Below are 15,999 nucleotides of genomic sequence, written 5' to 3' on the forward strand. Positions count from 1 at the left end.
ATTTAGCCTCCATATGTTTGAATTTTTAATAATTTTTTCCTGTAATTGAGATCTAATCTTACTGCACTCTGGTCAGAAAAGATAACTGGAATGATTTCAAGTTTTTTGAATTTACCAAGGCTAGATTTATGGCCAAGGATGTGATCTAGCCTGGATAAGGTTCCGTGTGCACTTGAGAAAAAGGTGAATTTGATTGTTTTGGGGTGAAATGTCCTATAGATATCAATTAGGTCTAACTGGACCATTGTGTCATTTAAAGTTTGTGTTTCCTTGTTAATTTTCTGCTTAGTTGATCTATCCATAGGTGTGAGTGGGGTATTAAAGTCTCCCACTATTATTGTGTTACTATTAATTTCCTGTTTCATACTCCTTAGCGTTTGCCTTACATATTGCGGTGCTCCTATGTTGGATGCATATATATTTGTAATTGCTATATCTTCTTCTTGGATTGATCCTTTGATCATTATGTAGTGTCCTTCTTTGTCTCTTTTCACAGCCTTTATTCCACTTGGTATTATCAGATGGAGAAGTAGTCCACCCTTTTTAGTTCAAAATATTTCTCACTTTTCTGAAGAGACTTCTATAAGAGATATTATTATTATTATCAAGTGGTTAATATTATCCCAAAGACTTTAGCAGGATGCAATTCTAGTTAAATTTCATTTGCTATTATACAAATATCTCTATGGGTTAATGATTCTGTAATATATTCCAGCATTCAAGATGTACTTAAAATCAGTTGCAGTTTTTAATAATATCACGAGGTTGACATTATTTTCATTCACCTTAAGTTTCTGAGGGAAGAAAAAGTCATACAAGGATCGCCTATAAGCAGAATTATTTCCTTTCCTGTTATCTCACAAGTGTAGAACCAGCATGAATTTGAAATGAAACTTGAGAAGTTAAGTAGAAGCATTTTGTCTTTCTCTCACTTTTTCTCATTATGCCCCACTTTTTGACAGTTTTCTGATTAGCCTGGTGTATGTAAATGACACTCCAGTTGTGGTCTGATGGTGGATTAAGGTGTTAGCCCTCCTAGAGTTATTTGTACTTTAATAATAAATGCAAAGGACCACATAACTTCAAGAAATCAAGTTCTAAAACCCTCTCATTGGGATGTGATTCCCTCCCCTTCCATGCCTCTCCTGCATTGTGGTCCCTCCCCCTTGGGGAGCAGAGCTTTGATGGAGGTGGTATGCTTGCTGAATGTTCTCTGAGTGCTGGGTGCACTTTCCCCTGATGGGTGCTTCCTCTGCAGGCCTGAGCACAAGGTTAGAGTCAGGTGACTGTAGTTCATAACCCACAGCATGCAATTACCTGACAGTGTTCTATCAGAATAGAAGATAGTCAGGAGACATTTATGCCACCCTTAAGTATATTAAGTTGTTAAAGCATATAAAAATAATACTTCAGCTAATATTGCTTGCAGGGTCAGGATGCAGATATATAGAGATAGTTCATATTTCACACTTAATTAATGTGCAATAATAGGCTGGTTTCTCCATAATTGAATGACTGAGTCTTCTGATATGCTTTGGGTCATAAATTTGAATGGCCTTGTTCAGATTACTTTAACATATACCTGCTCATGCCCCCCGTTTTTTCTTTTTGCACAGATATGGGTGGTTTAACAGAGTAGATAAATGTCAGGGAAGTCCTTTGGTTATGAGCGATGAGTCACAAAATAGTTATGGACATTGGAGGTCATTTATTGTGGTTCTAGGGCATTTGAAACTGATCATTTACGTAATACAGTTGTGAATCTTTCTGATTTTTACATGTGAGGAATTAAATGGGTAGAAGACCGTCAAAGTACTTTTTCACTTTCATGCTTGGCTACGTGAAGGAATCCTACATAAAATAAATTCAAATTTTATGGCTTAAGTTTTGGGGATAGTTAGTATTTTATAGTGATGCTTACTCTCCATGATTACAAAGACAGGCAGAGATATACAACCAAATATCAAACCTCTATTTTATATCAAATTATCCACATTAAAATTATCCATATTTCAAGCAAGACCAGTGTGCTAAGCACTGTACATCCTTTATCTCATTTAATTCATTTAAAGCATACTACGAACAAGATAGTCACATCCCCATTTATTGAGGCTATTAAGGGCTAATCTGCCTGCTTTTAAGCTGAAAGTGAGTCGCTCAGTCATGTCTGACTCTTTGCGACCCCATGGACTATACGGTCCATGGAATTCTCCTGGTCAGAATACTGGAATGGGTAGCCTTTCCCTTCTCCAGGGGATCTTCCCAACCGAATCAATCCCAGATCTCCTGCGTTACAGGCGGATTCTTCACCAGCTGAACCAGCCACCTGAGGATTTCCTAAATCCAAAGCCCACACATCTCCCTCAGTGCCACTCTGCTGCCCTCACTGTGGAAGCACCATGAGTCCTTCAATTGCACTCATCCCCAGACTGCTTTCCAGCTAGTTCCCGGCTCTTCGCTACACACTTCACTGGGCAGGGCAAGGTTGGCTTGAAGTGGTGTTCCTTGAGAGCAGTTGGCTTCTGTTAGCTAGGTTTCCAAGGGCTGTTGACTTGGACCAATCTTTGCTGCTTGTAACAAATAAACGTGGCCTGAGATAAAACCTTGCAGGAAGAAATAAACCATTTATATACAGATGGTTAAGAAGCATGTACTAGCTATTCATTAATACCATGCAAATTGTGTTTTTATAGCAAAAATACAACCAAAATTTCATAGACATCCACCCCCAAAGCTCCTCTGAGACTAACATATTTAGCAAAGGATTTAATGAGTGAGTGAGGTGTTGATACATTTTAGAAACTAATTTTGCAACTTAGTGAGTAACTAAGTTATATAAGTTACACATAGATTAAGTATAGTATTTTATTCCCTCATAATATATTGGAAAAAATTTTCCAGATGACATTTTATTTTAAGCTTCTTAGATGTAGACAACTTAAGAGGTAGAGTTGAATTTTGCTTGAAAGTATTTAAACACCTGAATATCATCAGTCTTCCTATGGTTTTTAGCAAATAGTTATTTTTATGATTTTTTAAAGAATGTGCTTAGTCTAGAAACCTTAGATATGATTGCATGTATGTATGTTCTCAAGGGCTTCACAGGTGGCACTACTGATAAAGAACTTGCCTCCCAAATAGAGGAGACATAAGAGACATGGGCTTGATCCCTGGGTTAAGAAGATCCCCTGGAGTGGGGCATGGCAACGCACTCCTCTGTTCTTGCTTGGAGAATCCCGTGGACAGAGGAGCCTAGTGAGCTACAGTCTACAGGGTCTTAAGACTGAAGCAACTTAGCACACAGCACATGTTCTCAGAAACCAAGCTTTGGTCGTATAACAACAAATACAAGAAAGATGAAAATTGTTTTGCTGAGTGCCTCTTAAGGTAATAAACTGGTTTAATGTATATTCAACACTGACAAAATGCTTTTTGAAAAAAAATTAATATATTCATAAGTCTGTGTTTTCAGAAGAAATTCAGAATGGGAGCATCTCACATACCTAAATTCTGTAATCACTCTAAACTGAATGGAGTGAAATGTAGCAGAAAGTTTTTGTTATCTTGACCGACCTTTGGCATTTTCTCTTGTAAAAACCCCTTATTCTGACTTTTATATTCTTGGGAAGAACATTTTCACATTGATTTATCTATCAGTTGTTTAGACAGCTTCCAAATAAGTTTTACATTCCAAATAAACAAGGTTACCTGTTGCCTTGATCTTACTTCTTCTAATCTTCATGTTATCAACCTCCCCCCTCGTCTTCTACATAACACAGTATAATCCATCACTCACCTTTTAAGATGGGCTTCTTGATGACCTTAGAGTGACCCTTCCTCTTAAACCAGTTTTGTTCTTTTTGCAAGTTACTGTCCAACACTTTTAGCCTGAGAATATGAGGATAGCCTTATTTAATTTGGTTTATGTTAAAAGCAGACCAAATAAATTTTTTCTGTAACTTATCAAATGCACAAAGAATACTGTGTAAGTATTTTAAGTTTGAATGCATGAGGCCATGCATTTTAAAAAACACTATTTTGAAAGTTTTACTTTATTTGAAAGTTATAGTGTTGTAATTTAAATCATTAGATTCCTGCAGAGATCATGTACTAGATTTTGTATTACTTTACAGATGCAAATATTATGAAAATAGATTTTATAGCTATAAATTTTAGAATTTACTAAAGACCAATAAATTCACAACAATAGCAAGACAAATATGAAAATAACATAATTTCACATCTGTTGCACATATATGCACATATTATCATACAATGCATGTATATATGCATATGATTATATTAAATGACATTTATGTCCCATGTGTTTGATTATATGTAAATTTTTTGAAGTCTTCCTAATAGAGGCAGAAGGATGTTGTTTTGCACTGAGTGCAATTTATATAGAGTTATGATATATATGATATCAAATTTGACTTAACATATCATACCTCCTATTATAATGCTCAAATCTTGGAATGTTTTAACAGATTTTGCTTTGGTGATAGATGGAAATGATTGTTTTTATACAAGAAAAAGCTCTTAGTTCATTGCTAGATATGGGGCAATGTGAATGGGGAATGAAGAAGAAGAAATGATGCCAGTAGATTCTGAAAAAAGAGGTAGAATATCTCAAAATGTAGCATTTAATATAATTTTATGAAAATTGTCATAGAGTTCAGCTTTCTCTCTGAATGAACTTTCAATTTAGGTCTCAAAGAAATTCTTCTCGCTGAAATGTTTAAGGTGCTTTTGAGTTCGCTGCAACACACCAAATGCTGATGGGAGAGATAATGTAGCATGTTTTTGCAGAACAGGCACTTGAAATGGCAAGAAAGATACCTGCAGCAATTTCCAAGTTGAGTATTGAAGCAGTCAGCACTCTACAGAATGTGATTAATGGACAGTTCCAGTTTAGAATGACAGTGATTTAAATTAAACTTTAATGTTCACATTTGCACAAAGATTTTTCTATACCAAGAGTGATCAAAGCTAGGTTTAAAAATATATGGCTGTGTATATAAGCTGAGCGCTGAAAAATTGATACTTTTGAACTGTGGTGTTGGAGAAGACTCTTGAGAGTCCCTTGGACAACTGCAAGGAGATCCAACCAGTCTATCCTGAAGGAGATCAGTCCTGGGTGTTCATTGGAAGGACTGATGCTGAAGCTGAAACTCCAGTACTTTGGCAACCTCATGTGAAGAGTTGACTCATTGGAAAATACCCTGATTCTGGGAAGGATTGGGACAGGAGGAGAAGGGGACAACAGCAGATGAGATGGCTGGATGGCATCACCAATTCGATGGACATGAGTTTGAGCAAACTCCGGGAGTTGGTGATGGACAGGGAGGCCTGGCGTGCTGCGATTCATGGGGTTGAAAAGAGTCGGACACGACTGAGTGACTGAACTGAACTGACTGATATACATGTATTATATACACATGAGCGCGCACACACACACACACACACACACACACACACACACACTCTTCTAGTTTCCCCGCTGCTATCCCCAAGTAGAGCATTCTCAAACCCATCTCTTCCACTTACTAGCTGTGAGCAAATACTCACTTTACTGAGTTTCTTTCTTTCACAATGTTACAATAAAGAGCAGTCTACCTCACTGTATTATTCTGAGCATGGCACCAATAATTAGCCCTCACAAATATTAAGCATTGTTAATACAACTACCATATGATCCAGCAATCCTGCTTATGGGTGTAAACAGGAAGGAAATGGAAGCAGACTCTCAGATATTTCTGTACTTCCATGTTTATCACAGCATTCGTCACTGTAGCCAAGATATGATAACAAACTTAGTGTCTGTCAAACACACACACACACACACACACACACTAGTATATTATTCAGCCATAAAACATAAGGAAATCTTGCCATTTGCAACAGCATGGAGGGAATGTGAGGGCATTATGCTTAATGAGATAAGCTGAACAAAGACAAATATTGTAATAAATTACATATGGAATCTAAAAAAGCCAGACTTGTAGAAACAGAGAGAAGAATGGTGGTTAACAGGTGCCAGGGGTAGGGGAATCAGGGAAATGCTGCCAAAGTGTATAAACTTGCAGAGAGAAGATGGAGAAGTTCTAGAGGTCTAATGCACAAAGTAGTGATTACAGTCAACAATACTATATAGTAAACTTCAAAATTGCTGTGACACCAGATCTTAAATGTTTTCACAACAAAAAAGAAGTGATAGTTATGTGACGTGATAGAGATTTGGCTAAAGGTACAGCAGTAATCAATCTGATTTCAGTATTCACCATCTGGTGATGTCCATGTGTAGAGTCTTCTCTTGTGTTGTTGTAAGAGGGTGTTTGCTCTGACCAGTGTGTTCTCTTGGCAAAACTCTGTTAGCCTTTATTCTGCTTCATGTTGTACTCCAAGGTCACATTTGCCTGTTACTCAGGGTATCTCTTGACTTCCTACTTTTGCATTCCAGTCCCCTATAATAAAATGGACATCTTTTTTGGGTGTTAGTTCTAGAAAGTCTTCTAGAACCATTCAACTTCAGCTTCTTTGGCATTAATGGTTGTGGCATAGACTTGGATTACTGTGATATTGAATGGTTTGCCTTGGAAGTGAACAGAGATCTTTCTGCCATTTTTGAAATTGCATCCAAGTACTGCGTTTCGGACTCTTTTGTTGACTATGATGGCTATTCCGTTTCTTCTAAGGGATTATTTCCCACAGTAGTAGATATAATGGTCATCTGAGTTAAATTCACCCATTCCAGTCCATTACTCCTAAAATGTCGACGTTCACTTTTGGCACCTCCTGTTTGCCCACGTCCAATTTACCTTGATTCATGGACCTAACATTCCAGATTCCTATGCAATATTGCTCTTTACAGCATCGAACTTTACTTCCATCACCAGTCACATCCACAGATAGGTGTTGTTTTCACTTTGGCTCCATCTCTTCATTATTTCTGATGTTATTTCTCACTCTTCTCCAGTAGCACAGCGGACACCTACTGACCTGGGTAGTTCATCTTTCAGTGCCCTATCTTTTTGCCTTTTCATACTGTTCATGGGGTTCTCAAGGCAAGAATACTAAGCGGTTTGCCATTGCTTTCACCAGTGATGAAGACCCAAGATGGGAGCTGACTGTGGCTCAGATCATGAACTCCTTATTGCCAATTCAGACTTCAGTTGAAGAAAGTAGTGAAAACTGCTAGACCATTCAGGTATGACCTGGTATGATTCTACAGTGGAAGTGATACATAGATTCAAGGGATTAGGTCTCTTAGACAGAGTGCCTGAAGAACTATGGATGGAAGTTTGTGACATTGTACAAGAAATAGTGATCAGGACCATCCCACCCCGCCAAAAAAATGCAAAAAGACAAAGTGGTTGTCTAAGTAGGCCTTACAAATAGCTGAGAAAAGAAGAGAAGCTAACGGCAAAGGAGAAAATGAAAGATATACCCATTTGAATGCAGAGTTCCAAAGAACAGCAAGGATAAAAAAGCCTACCTCAGTGATCAATGCAAAGAAATAGAGCAAAACAGTAGAATGGGAAAGACTAGAGACCTCATCATGAAAATTAGAGATACCAAGAGAACATTTCATGCAAAGATGGGCACAATAAAGGACAGAAACAGTATGGACCTAACAGAAGCAGAAGATATTAAGAAGAGGTGGCAAGAATACACAGAACTGTACAAAAAAGATCTTCACAACCCAGATAATCAAGATGATGTGATCACTCACCTAGAGCCATACATCCTGGAATGCGAAGTCAAGTGGGTCTTAGGAAACATCACTATGAACAAAGCTAGTGGAGGTGATGGAATTCCAGTTGAACTATTTCAAATCCTGAAAGATGATGCTGTGAAAGTGCTGCACTCAATATGCCAGCAAATTTGGAAAACTCAGCAGTGGCCACAGGACTGGAAAATGTCAGTTTTCATCCCACTCCCAAAGGAAGGTAATGTCAAAGAATGCTCAAACTACCACACAATTGCACTCATCTCACATGGTAGCAAAGTAATGCTCAAAATTCTCCAAGCCAGGCTTCAATGGTACATGAATCAACAATATCCAGATATTCAACCTGGATTTAGAAAAGGCACAGGAACCAGAGATCAAATTGCCAGCATTCGTTGGATCATCAAAAAAGTGAGAGTTCCAGAAAAACAGCTACTTCTTCTTTATTGACTATGCCAAAGCCTTTGATTATGTGGGTCACAGCAAACAGTGGAAAATTCTATAAGAGGTGGAAATACCAGACTACATCACCTGCCTCCTGAGAAATCTGTATGCAGGTCAAGAAGCAGCAGTTAGAACTGGACATGGAACAACAGACTGGTTCCCAGACTGGGAAAGGAGTACGTCAAGGTCGTATATTGTCACCCTGCTTATTTAACTTATATGCAGGGTATATCATGTGAAATGCCAGGCTGGATGAAGCACAAGCTGAATCAAGATTGCCAGGAGATATATCAATAACCTCAGATATGCAGATGATACCACCTTTATGGCAGAAAGCGAGGAAGAACTAAAGAGCCTCTTGCTGAAGGTGAAAGAGGAGAGTGAAAAAGTTGTCTTGAAACTCAACATTCAGAAAACTAAGATCATGTCATGCAATCCCATTACTTCATGGCAAATAGATGGGGAAACAATGGAAACAGAGCTAGACTTTATTTTTTGGGCTCCAAAGCCACTGCAGATGGTGACTGCAGCCACAAAATTAAAAGATGCTTGCTTCTTGGAAGAAAAGCTATGACCAACCTAGACAACATATTAAAAAGCAGAGACATTACTTTGCCACCAAAGGTCCATCTAGTCAAGGCTATGGTTTTACCTGTGGTCAGGTATGGATGTGAGAGTTGGACTATAAAGAAAGCTGAGCACCAAAGAATTGATGCTTTTGAGCTGTGGTGTTGGAGAAGACTCTTGAGCGTCCCGTGGACTGCAAGGAGATCCAACCAGTTCATCCTAAAGGAAATCAGTCTTGAATATTCATTGGAAGGACTCATGCTGAAACTGAAACTCCAATACTTTGGCCACCTAATGTGAAGAACTGACTCCTTGGAAAAGACCCTCATGCTGGAAATATTGAAGGCAGGAGGAGAAGGGGATGACAGAGGATGAGATGGTTGGATGGCATCACCAACTCGATGGACATGAGTTTCAGCATCTCCAGGAGTTGGTGATGGACAGGGAAGGCTGGCGTGCTGTGGTCCTTGGGGTCTCAAAGAGTCAGACACGACTGAGTGACTGAACTGAACTGACAGCAGTAATCACCTTACAAGATATAAATATATCAAACCAATATAGCATATACTTTATACTTACATAATTGTTATATGCCAGTTATACCTTATTTTAAAAATGATTTTACAGATCATTTTTATTCTTAGTAGAGCTCAATTATTTCTATATATAATAACATTTTCAGTATTTGGTGGCTAAGGGATTTTTTTAAATTTATTTTTAATTGGAGGATAATTACAATGTTGTGTTTGTTTCTTCTCTGCAACAACATATATCAGCCGTAAGTATACACATATCTCCTCCGTCTTGAACCTCCTTCCCACCCCCCTACTCCATCCACCCGTCTTGGTCGTCACAGAGCACTGGGTTGAGTTCCCAGTGTTATATGGCAGCTTTCCATTAGCTATCTATTTTACACATGGTAAGTGTGTGTGTTTCAATCTGGTCTGATAAGGGATTTATTAAAATTAATATGTTAAGTAAAACTGTATATAACTTTAGTTACATCTTCTGACATATAAGCTGACATTAGTAGACCCTCTTAATAAACAGTTATAGAAACAGTGAATGCAGTATATCAACTGCTATTATGTATTTCATTACAAAACAATAAAACACAATTACACAATCTTCATAGATTTCTGTGAATCCAGGATGACCAGATATCTTATGTGTGGACACAGTAGGGAGTTGACACATTTTGTTTCATTTTTACATTCACTGTCTCCCAGAATTTCCCCCATCTCTTGATTTTGCCATCCTGGTTATGGGCTGGAAGAGAAAAAGGCACAGTTAGACAGAAGAGAAGAACAGTATTGAGCATATGCTCACTCTGTAGTCACACTTCACGTTGCATGTTATCAGTCTCGTAAAGCTAAGCATATCTTCCTAAGGTTCCTGTGATTTTTCATGGTCCCCAAGTGGCAGTGGGTTACATAGACAAGCCTCTCAGTTCCATGGGTTTATGTAAAGGACACTGACGTGTTTCTGTGTCCTGCAGAGAAATCTCCTTGTTTAAAGTTGCATTCCCTTTGAGTCCCTTTCTCTCTGCTTATCTGAGTGTCGAATGGAAGGCAGCTCATTAGAGGAGCAGAAGAGCAGACTCACATGACATTATCCCCTAGTTGCTCTCAGAGTTAGAAGAAAGTGGTCAACTAAAATGAGACAGCTCACAAACAGGCAAGGAAGGTGAAGAATTCCACCTTCTGGAAGATGCACAGCATCAGTGACAGGCAGACTGGAAGACTGAGTTACAGGAGAAGGCAATAATTAGAGGAACACTGTTTGGAGAGGTTGAAGACTTGAGGGGAAACTAAAACAGGTCAGGGAGAAAGTAAACCAGAATCCTAACATTATGAGAAAAGTAGAGCAGAAAGTTTAAAAAAAAATCCTGAAAAGGAAGGCAGAGAAATAAAGGAATAAGGAAATGAAAAAAGCTTTAAAGAGTAAGAAAATAAAAGAAATTAAAATCAGAAAAAAAATTGCTTTCAGACTTCTATACTGTATTTTATTTGATTTTTATGTGTGTGCAGAAAGGAAATCTGTATGAAAGCTCTTCTTTATGAAAACCAAATAAGCATCCACATGCAATGATTCCTATGTGCGATCAGGGCATGCCGCACTAACCTTCTCTCATCTTTGGAGGGAGTAGAATAAGCAGAAAAAATTCAAGTCAATAACAGACTTAATATACTCTGGCCTTCAATATATACCTTCTGGGAAATTTTGAATTTTTTTTTTTCTGATGAGCCGGTGGGAAGAGGGATTTATATCTGATGCAAACACTGGCAGCTTGTCTGAGATACAGAAGCATCCAACACCCAGGGGACAGTGGTGTGGCAGGAGAGGAACTTGCTGATGGAGACATTTTATGTCCAAAACTCTGACCAGTGAGTGACCAGGCACTCAGCCAGCCCCGCAGATGGGCCTGAGTCCTGAGAGCCGCGTGACCATGGCAGCTCCTCAAGGTTGTTTTCTACAGAGCAAAATTTCCACCCACAGTTGTTCCACCAGCTGTTCACACTGAGCATATACACCTCCAGGTGGGAAGAGATGTCATTGCCCATTCGTCTTTGAGTGAAATAAACTTTCTGCATGGAAAACAGAATCGCCAAAGTGAGGGTTCAGCGACCACAGAGGTAACTCTAACGGCAGACGCTCCCACTGAACCCTGCTATGGAGCAGGTTTGCTTGAGGGTGAGTCCGAGTTTATGAGAGAACATGTTCAGGACCCTCGTAGTCTATCCTTCAGCTCCCAGAGCACTTGGATTTCTTTAGGTGCCCATGTGTGTAACACCATTTTCACAGACAAACCTGTCATTTCACTGTACTTCAAATATGGACTCTCACAGTAAGGACATTTTATAGACTCTGTATTGGTTCCTTGTCCCCATCAACACTACAGTTGTTACACCTCAAGCCATCATACTCTAACTTGAACCATTGAGGTAGCCTCCCTGGTCCTCCTGATGCTGGTCTTGCCAAGAGCTTTTAGCCATTCTGTTCTCCATACTGGGCTTCCCTGGTGGCTCAGCTGGTAAAGAATCCACCTGCAATGTCGGAGACCTGGGTCCGATCCCTGGGTTGGGAAGATCCCCTGGAGAAGGGAACAGCTACCCGTCCCAGTATTCTGGCCTGGAGAATTCCATGGATTGTATAGTCCATGGGGTTGTAAAGAGTTGGACATGACTGAGCAACTTTCACTTCACTTTATTCTCCATACTTCTCATGCTTTTCATAAGCTTCTATGAGAGCACACACAACTTAAAACTTATTACTCTTGCATCTATTTCACTCACTCGGACTGTAATATCCTTTAAAGAAGGAAACAGACTTTTGTGTCTATCACTGAAGACTCTAGCATAGTACCTGTCACCAAGTAATCTTCATAAATATATACTGAGTAAATCTCATATATATTACTTATATTTTAAACTCTTGTGTTATTTCCTAAAGTGAAAAATATATCCTTAGTTGCTCACTCAGTTACATAAAAACTGCATGGATGTAAACACTCTGATATTGAAGTGTAAACTGTGTGCTAACTGATTTCAACACCTCTGATCCACAAAGAGGGCTTGATTCTGCTAGTAATATAAAGCAAAGATAAACATCTAATTATTTTATTATTGTTGATTGAATGGCTACCATCTTCAGAATAAATTATGAATCATTCTGAATGAAATCAAACTTCTTTTCCATTTTTCCAGCCTCATGTCCCACTAATTTTCCAAGAACACCCTCTTACTAAGTACTCACAGCTCCTTAAACCCTCCCCAGGTGCCTTTCTCTGTATGTTTGCATGTTCAGACCCTCTGACTCCTCCCCACAGCTTAGCTATCTCAGTTTTCCTTGTGTTTTGAGCTGTGGTCCAACTTTTAGTGTCTGTGTGGACCTTACCGACCCCATTCCCACAGCTTCCGGCTAAATGAGAAAGAATTCCTCATCAACCCTTTTTGTAGCAATTCTTATATTGAAACATTTTTTTAAAAACCATCATAATAAATACCATATATCAAATTCAAGTGTGTAATAATTCATAAATCTATGTGATCAAATATGTGTATGATCTAATTTAATCCAAACAATAGACTATAAGCCACGTTTCATTGACAAGGGAGTTTTTCCCCAAAGTCACATAGCTAGTAATGGACAAATCAGAGAGGGATTGGAACTCAGTCATGTCCATATGATTCTAGAGACCCTGTTCCCATTTACCTTGATATTTGCTGTTTGATATTTAGACTTCCTAAAGAGTGAGTTCTTTTAGGGCAAGAGCTGCATTTTTTATTTCTGTATCACTTGTACCTGGTATATCATTTATCATTTAGCACATACTCAGTCAGTTCTTACTTTTCCAATGAATACATGAAAGAATAATTGAATGCACCCATAGGTGAATGTTAGTTCTGTGGTATGGAAAAGAGGAGGAATAAAAATCCACCAGAGTTGTCCTACTTATCTTTCCATTTGAATAAAACTAGTAGTCAAAAAGAAAAAGAATGCTTTCTTGTGAATACCAGAGTCTACCTCTAACCAAAAACTTTTAACATTCAATAATCTGAAGGACAAATAGCACACAGTTCATGTAGTAATCTTTAAACACTTTATTTCTCCATTAAATAGTCTAATTCTGAAACATAGGCCTAAATCACAAAATCCATTTGAAATTCTTTTCTAGGATATTAATGACCTGTTGGAAAATAACCATCTCAAGGGCTTAAAATATAGATGATACTAAATAAGGAATACTTATGCTGATTAAATCCTCTTGGACTTTGTTGGTTTTACAGATCATTATTTCTCATTTCCATCCAAATAAAAAAAATATTTGTTTTCCAATAAGCATTTTTGAAATCTTTGAAATATGTGAAGTTTAGTCCTCAAGTTAGCATAGTACTTTTCATTTCTTTCTTTTAAAAAGCATACAGGTTAATAAATTCAACAGTCTTAAAAATAAAACTAGTAAAATCTTTATTCGCTAAACTTTTTTTTTTTAATTTTTTTTTATTAGTTGGAGGCTAATTACTTCACAACATTTCAGTGGGTTTTGTCATACATTGACATGAATCAGCCATAGAGTTACACGTATTCCCCATCCTGATCCTCCCTCCCACCTCCCTCTCCACCCAATTCCTCTGGGTCTTCCCAGTGCACCAGGCCCGAGCACTTGTCTCATGCATCCCACCTGGACTGGTGATCTGTTTCACCATAAATAATATACATGCTGTTCTTTAGAAACATCCCACCCTCACCTTCACCCACAGAGTTCAAAAGCCTGTCCTGTACTTCTGTGTCTCTTTTTCTGTTTTGCATATAGGGTTATCTTACCATCTTTCTAAATTCCATATATTTGTGTTAGTATACTGTAATGTTTTTTATCTTTCTGGCTTACTTCACTCTGTATAATGCCAGTTTCATCCATCTCATTAGAACTGGTTCAAATGAATTCATAACAGCTGAGTAATATTCAACAGTATGGAGATTTCTTAAAAAACTGGAAATAGAACTGCCATATGACCCAGCAATACCACTGCTGGGCATGCACACCGAGGAAACCAGATCTGAAAGAGACACGTCCACCCCAATGTTCATCGCAGCACTGTTTATAATAGCCAGGACATGGAAGCAACCTAGATGCCCATCACCAGACGAATGGATAAGGAAGCTGTGATACATATACGCTAAACTTTAAAATGATAAATTCTACAGGATTTTCTCTTCTTTGACTTTACAAATAACTTATGTGAGGTATCTACATTACTTTCTTTCATTTTTATTTCTTCATATTTATTTTCTAATTAAATATTACTTCTGAGATTGGAGAAGGAAATGGCAACCTGCTCCAGCACTCTTGAGTGGAAAATCCCATGGATGGAGGATCCTGTTAGGCCACAGTCCATGGGGTCGCAAAGAGTTGGACACGACTGAGCAACTCCACTTCACTCACTTCACTTCTGAGATAATTCTTAATATTCTGTTCTTTAGAAACTAGTGACTGTATGTTTGACAGTTTCATCTGAAGAGTCTATTTTATTTATTTACAAATGCCAATGCGTGATATTAAATTACTGATGTAGTAACTCATCAATGTCTATTTTTGGTTCTGCTATTAGGTGTTTTGATGTATTTTAATATTTGCCTACTGCCTGTCAAGCAAAATTATAGCAGAATATTTCCTAAAGGATAAGAATCTTTTCTTTCCTCAAAGTATTTACATTGACAATTTAGAAATAATGGAAACCCACACAGTTTGGTTTGCTGGATCAGTTAGAGCAGGTCAGGGATACTGTATGAGCAGGTAACCCCCAAATATTAGTAGACTAAAATAACAAAGGTTTACTTTTATTTCTCAGGATATGTGTCTAACATAGGACACCAGAGGAATCAATTCATCATGGACACTTAATAATATAAGATGATTATAATAATATATTATATAATATAATAAATATAAATAATATATGTTATATTATTATAATCATTCTTATATTGTGTTTTTTATGTGTCTTTTTATGTGTCTCCAACTATGTTGGCAGGGAAAGAGTAGTAACATAGGAGGCAATTTGGTACTACAGCCTGGACATGACACATTTTGTTTCTGCCCATGAACCAGCACTTAGAACTAGTAAAATGCACTGCCCAACCTGTAAAGATGACTGAGAAAAGTGATTATTCTGTATATCATGAAAGATAGGACAAAATATGGATGAATATTAGATATTTTTATTTGCAAATATCAGTTGCAAATATCATTTTGTGTTTGTTTACATGTAAAAACTATGCTTTCCAGTTTGAAAATGCTAGCTTTTCTTTCATCAGTTAGTTATCAAATTAGACCTCAATGTACATTTATTTCAAAGTTTTTGAGCTCAATACTTATTCTCATTAATAAATCAATTTTATGTGTCTTTTTAAAATTTTTTAGGCACCTTCTTGGCATAAAATGCTTTTCTTGTTGTTCTGTATCATAAATAAAGTGTGAGATGCTCCCAGGAACTTTTCTTTCTCAAGTTTCTGTCTCCACATATGTTTTGTATGTACAGATTCTAGTACATCCTGATAGCTACATAAGAATTTTTGTGTGTCTGTGGTTTCTTTTGAGACTTTGCTTACTTCCATAAGGTCTTCACTCCAAATTCACTATCTCAGTGAAAACTTCCCTTTATAGCTAAAATTGCAACTGGGATTTATTGGGATAATGCTTCCTGCATTTATCCGTCCTTAGCACACCAGTATGTTTTATCTTTTGATTTTTT

General features: G+C 37.7%; 1 protein-coding gene across 4 annotated transcripts in view; it reads left to right on the forward strand.

Moving 5' to 3' along the window:
* NEIL3 (nei like DNA glycosylase 3) overlaps positions 1-15,999 on the forward strand; it is a 347,249-nt gene that overhangs the window by 110,371 nt on the left and 220,879 nt on the right. The window lies entirely within an intron of this gene.

Source organism: Muntiacus reevesi, chromosome 10 (genome assembly GCF_963930625.1).
Source record: "Muntiacus reevesi chromosome 10, mMunRee1.1, whole genome shotgun sequence".
Lineage (NCBI taxonomy): Eukaryota > Metazoa > Chordata > Mammalia > Artiodactyla > Cervidae > Muntiacus > Muntiacus reevesi.